We start from the raw sequence: 11,624 nt of genomic DNA, 5'->3' as shown, positions 1-11,624 counted from the left end.
TGATACTGAGAGCAGATATTCAGACCTTGAGAAGGGTTTACTGTCCCTGGTGCGAGCATTGCAATGAGCAGAGCAGATAAGGAGAGAACAAAGCGTGGTTGTTCGGGGCCCTTTTCGTCTCCTAGATGTGGTCCGTCAAGGGACAGCACCACCAGCCGGCATTGCCCAGAAACCCACAGTTCGAAAGTGGTATGCTTATTTCGAAGGCATTAATGAAATCACGCCAATCTCTGAAGGCAGTGTTAAAGTATCCAAGCTCCAGAAGGATATAGATGGTGCCATATTGTTCCAATCCCCACCAAACAGACCATCTCCAATCCAAGAAGCACCTCCTCTGAAAGAAGGCAGTGATCTTACAGGAGTGTGGTTTACTGATGTGTCGTCTCACCGTGAGAACGATAAGTGGAAATACAAAGCCGTAGCACTGGAAGTAGCAACGGGGGAAAGAGCAATTGAAACAGGAGAAGGTAGCGCACAAGTAGGGGAACTCAGAGCTGTCCTACTAGCTGCACGACATGGGGCTACTCACATTTGCACTGACTCATATGCTGTTTTTAAAGGAGCCACTGAATGGATCGGACACTGGACAGCCAACGATTGGCAGGTGAACAGAGTCCCAATTTGGGAGACAGATAGTTGGAAGCAACTGTTAGAAAGAGGAGGGCAGAGAGCATTGCACATTGGTTGGGTAAAAGGTCATGATCGTTCGAACTCGATCACTGCTCAGTTCAACCAACAGGTAGATAGCCTCACGCGGCTGCAGCAAATTGACATTGTAGATGATGGTGGGAAAGGGAACGCTTAGTCGAATGGTTACGTGTTAAGCGTGGCCACGCAGGCCGTGCTGATGTGTATCAGGAAGGACTAGCCCGGGGGTGGCCTGTATCAGCTGAACTGTGCGAACAAGTAGTAACTGCCTGTTCACAATGTCGCCTACGGCTCAATAAAGATCATCCGAGTAAGGCGCCTCCCTTACCCATTCGGGACAAGAAACCATTGTGGCATTCCTGGCAAATTGATTGTATTGGGCCCTTGAGATCATCAGGTGAGAAAAGAGACATCCTAGTAGGAGTGGAGATTATCTCTGGCCTCACTATGGCCACCAGCTTCAAATCAGCTACCGGGGACAACACAGTGAAAGGCCTACAAGGGTGGTACAGCACCCTTCCCCTTCCTGAGGCAATCCAAAGTGATAACGGTTCACACTTTACCGCTTCGGTGGTACAAGATTGGGCCAAAGAAGAAGGCATTCGATGGGTATTTCATACTCCCTATTATCCTCAGGCTGATGGCATTGTTGAACGCACCAATGGATTGGTTATGCGTTTTGCAAAAACTCATGAACCTGGTTGGCATTTGCGATGGGATGATGCCACCTATCAATTCAATAACGGAGTGGAGATGGCTGTCCTAGAATGAAAGCTTTCTGTGTATCTGCCAATATCATCACTCCAAAAGTTCCCAATGAACCAGGAAAATACCTAGGACAATTTCACCCTGGGCAACCTGTGTTAGTGAAAATGCCTCAAATTGGCACAGTACCAATGGTGCTAGCTACTCCCCAAAATCCCCATGCATGGGAAGCCAAAGACTGTTCAGGGAAGATACACCGGATCAGCACCCGGTGGATCTCGCCCCCTTTTTGACCCCGTCGCTCAAAGGAGACCGAGCAGATTCCCTTTTCTTTTGTGTCTTACAGGAACCTTAGATGAACTGTACATGGACAGACGAACTGTTGCCACCTCACAACGACTGAAGAGAGATGTGACTGGTATCTTAGGAACAGGACTGGGAGTCTTAAATAGTATAGATACTTGCAAAGAAACTAGTCACAACTACTAGTGATCTAGCCAAATTAAAACATCCTCTACAGTCCTCTCGATCGGCATTGGGAAATCACCAATGGCTTTTATTGAATATATTGCCTCAGTGGGAAGAAACAGGTGAAAAGGACCATCAGCTGATCACAAATGCACTTGGTACAACCCAAAACAAAGTTTCTTTGGCTCTTAGTTGTATCCAAGCCCAAGTATGGATGTGTAGGAATGTCTCTGAGAGAAAATGGCCATGTGAGCCAGCCTCCCTACTGTGAGAGATTAGATTAAGGGCAAAACAGGCGGTAGAAGATGGCAGTAGTACATGGGAAAAACGGGAACTGAGAAGGCAGAAAACATGTTGTGCTAATGACTAAGCAATTTACTATGCGAATTCTTGTAACCAATCTGATGTGTGAACGAACTGCATGCACAGCGCGTGGACAGTGTAACTGGCTGATCAGAAATAAGCGAGTCGCGTGTACGGCTACAACACAGGGTATAAAAGATGATGATCGGTGCTTAATAAACGGCTTCTGTTGATTCACACTGGATCATCTGGAGTCCAGTTATTTCTCCTCAACGGGGTGCAGGAGGAGAAACCCTGCTCTCTGCTAAGACACTAGAGGAACCCACTAGCAGGGTTTGACCAGCCACATTTTAACCAAAAGAGGCAGAAAATGCCAGCGACGACACTGTGAGCACCCGGAGATCTGCGGAAAGGTCTGAAAGTCCATTCAGTCCCTGGCCAGATGAGAGAGAGCTTCACCCGGAGCTGCTTCTGGACTTTCTCATGGGATCTTTTGAGAGAGGTCCCAGCCCTAGCTCTGTCCCAGCATCAGTGACACCTCCAGCATCTGAGCTGATCCCATCCCTGCTACGAGTCCCTCTTCACCAGCAGCAGCCAAGGGAGCACAGCCGCCAGCATGGCCACCGTCAAGATGAGCAGGACGGCGAGGGCGATGGGCGACTGGCAGCATTTCACCCCCAGGGCCGAGCTGGATGACACCGAGCTTCGTGTTTCCGTTCTGCTTCTCCTCCCTAGGGAGCTGCAGTCCGCATCCACCAGTGGCATCCCATGGTCACTGATGACAAAGATGTGGGCTTCCCGCGCCAGCTCTCCTGGGACCCCCTGCGAGTCCATGGGGCTGTTTCCTGTGCTACAGCACCGGTCGAAGCTCTGCACCAGCATCACAAAATGGCTGGGCACCACCAAGGTGTTGCTGGCCTCCAATTTGGTCAGATGGGACAGGGAGGAAGGTGACAGAGGCATCTCCAGGGCCCGGAGGTTGGTGCCTGCCTTGGGCAGCCATAGAGCTGCCTTCTTGCTGAGGAAAGTCACGTAGCGGCAGATGGGTAGATGATGCTGCTCTGGACCTGGCCGTCAAGCTTGGCGGAGAGCAAGCACTTCACCAGGCAGTCGTGGCAGAAGGTGTGCCCGCAGCTGAGCTGGTGGTGAATGGCCTCCAGCGGGTGGAACTTCTCGTAGCACATGGGGCACTCGGCCGGGGGTCCCTCCTTGCTGGACAAGGCCTCAGACATCCCTGCTCTGTGGGACACAGGCGCTCCCCAGCTGCGAGGAAGAAGCACGATGGGTTAATAAGGTTGAAATGATAAGCATGATCCATCTCTTCATCTCTCCTCCTCCTCCCTGCTCTCTTGCTTTTGCCCTCTTGCCCCTAACAGATGCAGTTGACAGCTACTAGGCATCCTCTCAACAAGACAGGGCATTTTCAGGAGCATTACGCCTCTCAGTGTGGCCCTTGGGGCAAGAGAGAGATGACGGGAGGACCCCAACTCCAGAGCCAGCGGGGGCAACAATCCCCGGCTGCAAAATCACACGCACGAGCCCCTGGATGGACGTGCTCAGCACGTGGTACAGATAAAGCAGGTTCAGCTTGTGTCACGAGTGCCGCCGTGCACTGCTGCCAGCTCCAGGTGCACGGGAGGTGGGAACTCCCATCCCACAAAGAAACCTGCCATGGAAAGGGAGATGCTCCCATCCCAGGGGACACAGAGGGGCCAGCGGGAGCAGGGGGAGGCCAGGGCAGTGGGACAGGTGGGAGCACAGGACCCCCCGGGGATGGAGAGGGGGCGTGCTGGACCCGGGGCAGGCAGCGAGCACCCACGCCAGGCTCCTTCCAGGCTGCTGGAGGATGTCCCAGGCTGGTGGCCAGGCCACAGCCATCTCCAGGCTGTGCTCCTCACGCCGGAGCATGGTGTGGTCAGCAAGCCCCGGAGCCCGGCGTCTCCTCTTAGTCAGAGCGGGGAGGGCAGAGCCCAGCCATCCCGCCTGGCCCCTGCCCCAGCCTGGGGCGCCAGGGGGAGCGCGGGGCCGCTGGGATCCCCAGACCCGCGTCTGGGCTGGGTCTGAAGCTCTGCTGTGCGTCTCCCAGGGCAGGGAGCATTCATGCGGCGGCTCAAGGAAGGGAGAGGGGAGCGGGAAGAAGGGAGAGAGGAGAGGGGAAAAGGGAGAAGGGAGCGGGAGATGGGTGAAGGGCGGAGGAAGAGAGGAGAGGGGAAAGGGGAGAGGAGAGAGGGGAGAGGGGAGGAGGGATGCTCAGCTCAGCTCCTTTCTCTTAAAACTGGAGCTTCATAAAACCTGCAGGTTTTTCCAGACCTTGCAGCATTGTCAGACCCGACCCAACCTGCACCCCTTTTCTCACGCATGACTGTGCCCATGGGCATCCTCACAGCTGTCTCTGGAGGTTTTGCCATCCCCTCCTTGGCTGACCTCCTCTTCCTTGGGAGCCATCCCCTGCGCCAGGACGGTCACAAGAACACAACAAACCATCCCCTCCCAATCAAAGAGAAGAAAGATGCAGGCTCCTGCTCTGCTTTAAGAGGGATCAGGGACCTGGTCCCCCAAAGTGCTGCAGAAGGAGACCCTGACCCTGTGCACCAGCTCCTCTGTGCCCCCAAAGCCCCCTTACCTGCTGCAGGGCACCAGGGCAGGAGCCCCTCCATGCACTCCACTGCTGTCCCCAGAAGCGGGGCTGGCCGTGCCCCAGCACCGAGCACCAGCTGGGGAGAGGACTGGGACACCTATCTAACACGGAGGTGTTGGCTGCGCGTGTCATGCGGGCGCGTTGCGCAGAAGCTGGAGCAGGGACAGGGCCAGCTCCCGGGGATTGAATGCGGAGGAACTCGTTCCCCGTTTTAAAGGCCTGATATTTGCCTGGTTGGCCAGGGAGGGGGCGAGGAGCCAGTGTCAGGCGTCGGAGGGCAGGGACAGGCAGCACGGTCCTGCCTGCTTTCCCTCATGTGATGGGCACCTGTAGTCGGGCTCATCCCTGAGCTCAAACCCCAATGAAACAGTCGCTAAAGGGGATGTCGGGAGCCCAGAATCCCTCTGTTGCTGCAGAGCAGGGTGACCGGCAGCACCCTGCACCAGGGCTGGGCTCCTGCCAAACAATTCTTGCCTCCAGCCGCCACAGCTCCCTGTTCCTCGCCCTGGCCACATCTTCATCCCTACGCCCCCTCCCCTCCTCATCCCCCAAACACTCCTCACTCCAGCCCTGCGCTCCCCGCCCTACACCATCAGACGCTCACCCAAGCACCGGTGTGGCAGCACACAGCCCAGCAAACACACTCCAGCAGGCTCGAGGGCCACTGCTGCCTTGAACCTGCCCTGGAGGGGGTTTCCAGCATCCTTGGGAACTGCAGTCCAGGCAGCGGCAGGAGCCCTGTGGGCTGAGGGCAGGCAGAAGCCCCGAGCTTGGCCATCTCAGCAGCCGCAGGTGGCTCATGAGTCACTGTTTGGCCAGGTGCCTGCTGGAAACACACGTGGAGAAGGTTCCCTGTGGCCTTACATGTGTCCCAGGGTGCTGCCCATCCCTCGCTTGACCCCCAGGCGAGAAGCTGAGAGGTGTCTCCCCTGCAAAGCCTTGAAAAAACTGCCACGGGGTGGGTCACTCCTCCCACAGTCTCGACTCTTTCCAGCCACCTCTGCCACCCCTCAGCCCGGCCAGTGGCCACGGGGCTGCCAGCCCACACTCAGGCTTGCTGAGCAGCTCCACAGGGATGTGAGGATGAGATTCCCAGAGCAGGCACAGTGACCCCAAGGCGCCCCGCCTGCACGCCTTCCCCAGCTCTGGCTGTGGCAGTGCAGCCACGGGACCTGAATTTGAACCATCAAGGGGCCCCAATGGCCTGGAGGGCCTGGAGTCTCCATCATGGAAAGCCTTCCGGAGAACCCTGACATAGCGGGGAGTCTTGCCTTGGGGCAGAGAGATGCTCCACACAAGCATTCCCAGCCCTGCGGTCCTCCAGCCCCAAGAAGATGCCCAGGGCTCTGCAGGATCTGTGGGGCAGGCAGAAGAGGAGATGCACCTCTGGCACCCAAACCCCAGTGAGATGGGCCCTGGAGGTCCTCTATGGGCAGGAGGGGTGGTTTCGTGCGGCTGGCAGTCGCGGCAGGGCTGCAGGCGTGGGCAGCAGTATCAGTCGCTCGTGGGTGCAGCGGTTGCAGCAGTTACAACATGGGGCTGGTTTCTGGAAGGAGCAGGGGAGGTGCAGCCCCGCCGAGCCGTCCCGTGCACTGGGGCAGCTGCCAAAAGAGAGCACCCATGGTGGGAGACATGCCCCGGGGGGGATGTCTCAAGCCGTGAAGGCCTGTCCCTCGCTGGAAGGAGACTCGTAGCATGTCATCACCTTCCACACCCCCTGCTTAAGATCAGGGACCAAGCCACTCCACTTGTTATCCCAGTTTTCTTGGGATGGTCCAGAAATTGAGGCTGAAACCTCTCCAGACAGATCGTGCCGGGGCTGAGGTTGCACAGTCACCCCTGGGGTAGGCATCCCCATCCCCCTCCCTGGCCCCTCCTTGAAGCTGCTGGAGGTGCCAGGGTTGCACCCACCGAGATCTCCATTGCTGAATGAGTGATCTGGGCCAGCGAGAGCAGATTTGGGGCAGCCGAGCATCTCCCCAGCTTCAGTTTGCTCTCTGCCAGCACCAAGGCGGGGTGGAAATTCCTGTTTCCCATACTTTGAATGCTCCCCGCCGACGGAAACTATGAGCTCACGGCTCTATACATAGGCACTGGAAAAACGAGTCTGCCTCCCTTTGCTGCTTTGACCACGCCAAAATCAAAGGGATTTTGGCATATCACAGCCCTGGCTCTGTGAGCACTTTCGTTCTTTCCTGGGCATGGCTTTTCTCGCTGCCTTTGCCCCACTTCCACATGCAGCAGCATCTTTCCTGAATGACGGGATTGAGTCTGCTGGTGCTTGAGGGAGGAGAAACCAGTTTCAGGAGCAAAGCAAGTCCCTATACGCTGCCTGTATGTTTTTCTCCGGCTTTAAGCAATGCAGCTCACGGCCAGTGTTTCAGCCCCCTCAAACCCAGTGCAGGGTCAAGGTCTCCAGGATCCTTTTATCCAAGCAAGAAGGCAGCATCAGGCTCAGCTTCTCTCCAGGGACCACAGCTGAGACCTTCTCTGCTCTGAGGTTGGTGGCTTCCAGGGAACAAGGGACATTCTGACCCAGAAGAGGACACAGCCCTCCCCACAGGCGGGGGTGGCCGGGGGTCCCTTCACTAAAACTGCGATGGCTTTTGGGCAGAGCTCTGCAGCCTTTTGCAAGGACAAGAGGATGCTGCAGACAGCCCTTGTCTTCCACAGCATCACCCCAACTTCCCACTGTCACCGACCAGGTGGGGAGGAGGGAAAATAATATTAGATATAGTTACGTGAAAGTGCTTATTTTCAAAGCACATTTAAAGCCAGATGATCGAACTATATGTGAGCCTGGTGCCAGGCAAATACTCACTATAGGTCTCGATATTTCCATAACAAATCCATGCTGCACTTCTCCAAATCATAAGAGATGAAGCAGGGACATTTCCAATAAGCAGAGACGTGTCCTCCATCCCTTCTCTCAACGAGGGCGAGGATCCCGGTGAGAAAAATCATGGATTTATTCCTGACGGCAAGATGCACGCGCGGAGCTTTGCCATGCAGCCACAACCCATCCACATGGCTGGTGGCTGCTGGAAAGGATGGGCTGGGTGAAGTGTCCCTCACCTGGGGACACCTGCCCATCCCTCCCACGACACGGCCAGTCCTCCCGAACTCCCCCAGGTTTTTCCTTAGCGATGGCTCAACCTGCAAATCTGAGGCTTTCTCCAAGTTTCTGCTCAGCCTGTTCTCCTCCCACCACTTCCCAGCCCCGGCTCAAACATGGTGAATAGTTGGCACTGGTGGGAACCAGGTGAAGGGAAGAGGGGAAAAAGTAAATCCAAGGGGTGGAGGGTCCAAGGGTCCTGGCCCCTGTCTTAGTTGTATCCCTTCCCGTGCTGTCAAAATAAACTCACATAGATGGAAAAGATGGGTGAGTTTGGAGGCACCCAAGCCCTTTAAGGGGGTCCATCTTTTCCCATACTTGCTTTACTTGAATTCAGAGTGGGAAAATAAGTGTCTTTTCCTTCTGCATGTCTCCATCCTGCCTGTCAGGCACCTGGCAGGATGGAGACCCACCATCAAGCTGCTGATTTAGCCAAGACAGCCCAAAACACCTAGCAGAAGCTCTTCCGACAGCTTTCTCCTCAGCGCTTTTTGCCGTGCCCAGCAGCTGGTACTCTCGGATCTGCTGTGGCCCCCCTAAAAAAAAAAAAAAAAAAAAAGACCTGGGTGCACCGTAAAAAAAAGCCCTGGGCCTGCCTCTCCAGGGGTGCCAAGGTCTGGAGCTGGTGGTCCCCACCAGCTGGGATGCTGCCTCTTCCCCACCAGGGTGGATGGGATCTGCTTATCCTCCTGATGATCAGAAATTTACATCCAGTCATTTGACATGACGAATGCTTATCAAACACCAAGGAACAACGGGGTACATCCCCAAACCCCTCTCCAATGCCTGTTTTCCCACCAGATGCTGCGGTTTTGCGAAGGCACCTGCACAGTACCTGGGCATCACAGCACCCACCTGCCTCTGCCTCCAACAAACCCTCCCAGGAATGACCCCGAGCCTGGTGTGAGCCCTTGGAGCCTTATTCTGACAGCAAAACTTGGGGATTTGTCTCGTCCAGTCCAGGCCGAGCCACACAGCCCCACGGTGCATGGGGTTTTCCCATACCTGGGAGGGCAACTGCACTCTCCAGGGGCTCCTTCAGCTTCTTTCCCCCCTCCACCAACACAGCGTCAGCTCAGTGAGTCCGGGGGCAGCCCAAGGCAAGCGCCTCAGATGATGAGCAAGACCAGGGCTGCACAAAACCCCTGGATGTGGGGGCAAAATGGCTTGTCCCCCCTTCCCCGGTGCCCACACCAGCCCCTCGGGGGAAGCACACAAACCTGCTGTAGACCCTCCGCGGTCACTGTGACCCGTCCCTGCTGTGCCATGAGCCATGCCACTCCAGGGATGTTTTACCACCCGCGTCCCCTGCAGCAGCGGGTATTGCCGGACTCTTTTACGCCATCCCCTCTGGCTGCCTTTTTACCAGGCAGCTCCCTCGAGCCTTATTCTGGGGGACAATGCACAGAATCCCTGCAACGTCAGGAGAAAAGGCTGCCGGGGTTAGGGATTGGGGGGCTTTTACCAAAACGGGATGTTCCCTGTGGTTTTGGCTGCCAGGTTGTGTTGCAGTTTGGCTTTTTCCTCCAAGCCCTGTCTCCCGGAGGGCCGAGACTGCAGAGGGGTTGCTGCCTTTAATGGGAACAAGTAGAGGTCAGCTTCTAGCCCTGCAACACCACACACGCTGGAGCGGCCCGGAAAGGAAAGGCTCCATAAAAGGAGCACTAAATACTGGATTTTGGTTCATTTCATGATTTTTCCAGGGTCTTATGACCATGCAGTCAGCATGGTGCTGTGAGCAGAGAGTTTGCAGGCAGAGCTGCTCCACCAGCCAGGGTCAGCTGGTGGATCATCAACCAGAAACCCAAGTGGGTTATTGATAGGAGGATGCTTGGGAAAAAATGCATCTGCCCAGACATGCTGGCACAAGGCAGGAGGGCTACTGTCCCCGTCCCACCATCCTGTGGGCTCTGCAGTCCCCGTAGTCAAAATATAGGATGGATAACCCCAGTCCTCCCTTCCAGATGGGGTCAGCTGGAAAACACACAAGGGTCCTGACAACCCCCAACCCACGGTGTCCCATGAGGGACAGGGCAGGTGGTGCCCGGGTGTCCCCTTCTGCATCCTGGGAGGATGATGGGTCCAGCACAGAGACGCTCCCGAGCCGGCATCGGGGCTGTGGCTGGTGTCACAGCAGTTTCCCACATCTCCTTGGCCCTCCATGTCCATCGTTAAGGACCCCCAGGAAAATGGGCACAAGCAGATCCAGGGTGCCTAAGAGGTCACCCCTGCACCCCACGAGCAGCCTGGCAATAACCAGGACAATCAGCGTTTCAGGGTGGCTGTGCTTTTGGCAGCCAAGCTGAGCTGCAAAACAGTACTTTTAGGCATTGCTGGCAAAGTCTGTTAAAGGAGCGATTCAGCAAATACTGCCCAGGCACCAAAGGTGGCACTCACATTAGTCAAGAAAAATAGCTACATTTATCAAAAAAAGGCTCCATGTGGATGGACACAGCCAGCTCAAAGGGGGACTTCGGGTGAGGCATAAAGGGAGGATAAATGAAGTGATCGGCGTTGTTGCGTACAAGAGAGGGTCTGCTGCCTTCATGCTTGAAGAAGTGCCCTGTTATCTGTATGTGTACGTTATGTGTATGCGGGGGCAGCTCGCAGAGCGGCGGTGACTTTGCTTTCCCGGCTCTTGCAACATCCCAGCAGGCTGCGAGGACACGGCACGCGCCAGACAAGCTGAGTCTCTGCTGACCCCACTGCCAGCGCTGCCCGTGGCTGAGGGACACGTCAGCACAGAGCCATCGGGTCCCCCGCCCCCGGCAAAGCCATAGGATGTCCCCATCTGCAAAGCCTCGCTGCAGGGGCTGGGCAGGGAGCGCCGGGGGGCTCTGCCTGGGCCACTTGTCCCTCTGGCAACCCTCCCAGAGCCACTGCCCTGCCACATGGTCCCCCAGAGCTGTTGCCCATCGACCACTGCTCCCCAAAGCCCTCCTAGATCCCTGCCTCTCTGTACATTCCCTACAGCATCGCCATGCCGTGTCTTTCACAGAGCTGTACTCCCTCCATTCCCCCTACTCCCACTCCCTGCCCAGTCTCATCCTTCCCAGTCCCATCCAAACCACATCCCTCCCAGTCCCATCCCTCCCAGTCCCATCCCTCCCCACACCCCTCCCAATCCCATCCTTCCCAGTCCCATCCAAACCACATCCTTCCCAGTCCCATCCAAACCACATCCTTCCCAGCCTCATCTCCCCTCATCTCTCCCCACGCCATCTCTCCCCACATCCCTCCCAGCTCCATCCCTCCTTACACCCCTCCCAGCCTCATGTCTCCCTATACCTCTCCCAGCCCCACCCTTCCCTGTATGATCTCCCATATCCCTCCCAGCCCTATACCCTCCCCAAACCCAGCTCTCTCTACAGCTCCTCCACTCTCATCCCTCCCTACCCCCACCCCAGCCCCAGCCCTTCCTTCCCCTCGCTGGGGGCACACAGACCCCCACGGCCCCTCTCGTGGGCTCCAAATAGCCATGATTCAGCCCACTGGCTTACAAGGATGAAATATTGCTGCTGATGTTGTCACCATGGCACTTGGATGGGGACTGTGAGTAGGTGTGAGCAGCTGATCTCGCATGCACATGGCGAGTCCTGCACCAAACACTATCCTCGGGCAGACAGGGAAGGAGGCAGCAGGGTGGGGGTATAAGATCAAGGCTGTTTGGAGGCAAACATCAGTCTGAGCAGGAAAGCTGATATTCCCCAGCACCTGCCAGACTCGTGACATGGGGTCCAGGGTGGG

At 56.3% G+C, this 11,624-nt stretch overlaps 1 pseudogene; it reads right to left on the bottom strand.

Moving 5' to 3' along the window:
• Nucleotides 1-2,691: 2,691 nt before the first annotated feature.
• On the bottom strand, nucleotides 2,692-3,356 carry LOC128918167 (RING finger protein 222-like; annotated as a pseudogene).
• Between the last annotated feature and the right edge of the window lie 8,268 nt (nucleotides 3,357-11,624).

The sequence above is a fragment of the Rissa tridactyla genome, chromosome 15 (assembly GCF_028500815.1).
Source record: "Rissa tridactyla isolate bRisTri1 chromosome 15, bRisTri1.patW.cur.20221130, whole genome shotgun sequence".
Classification (NCBI taxonomy): domain Eukaryota; kingdom Metazoa; phylum Chordata; class Aves; order Charadriiformes; family Laridae; genus Rissa; species Rissa tridactyla.
This window is presented reverse-complemented; position numbering and strand designations above follow the sequence as displayed.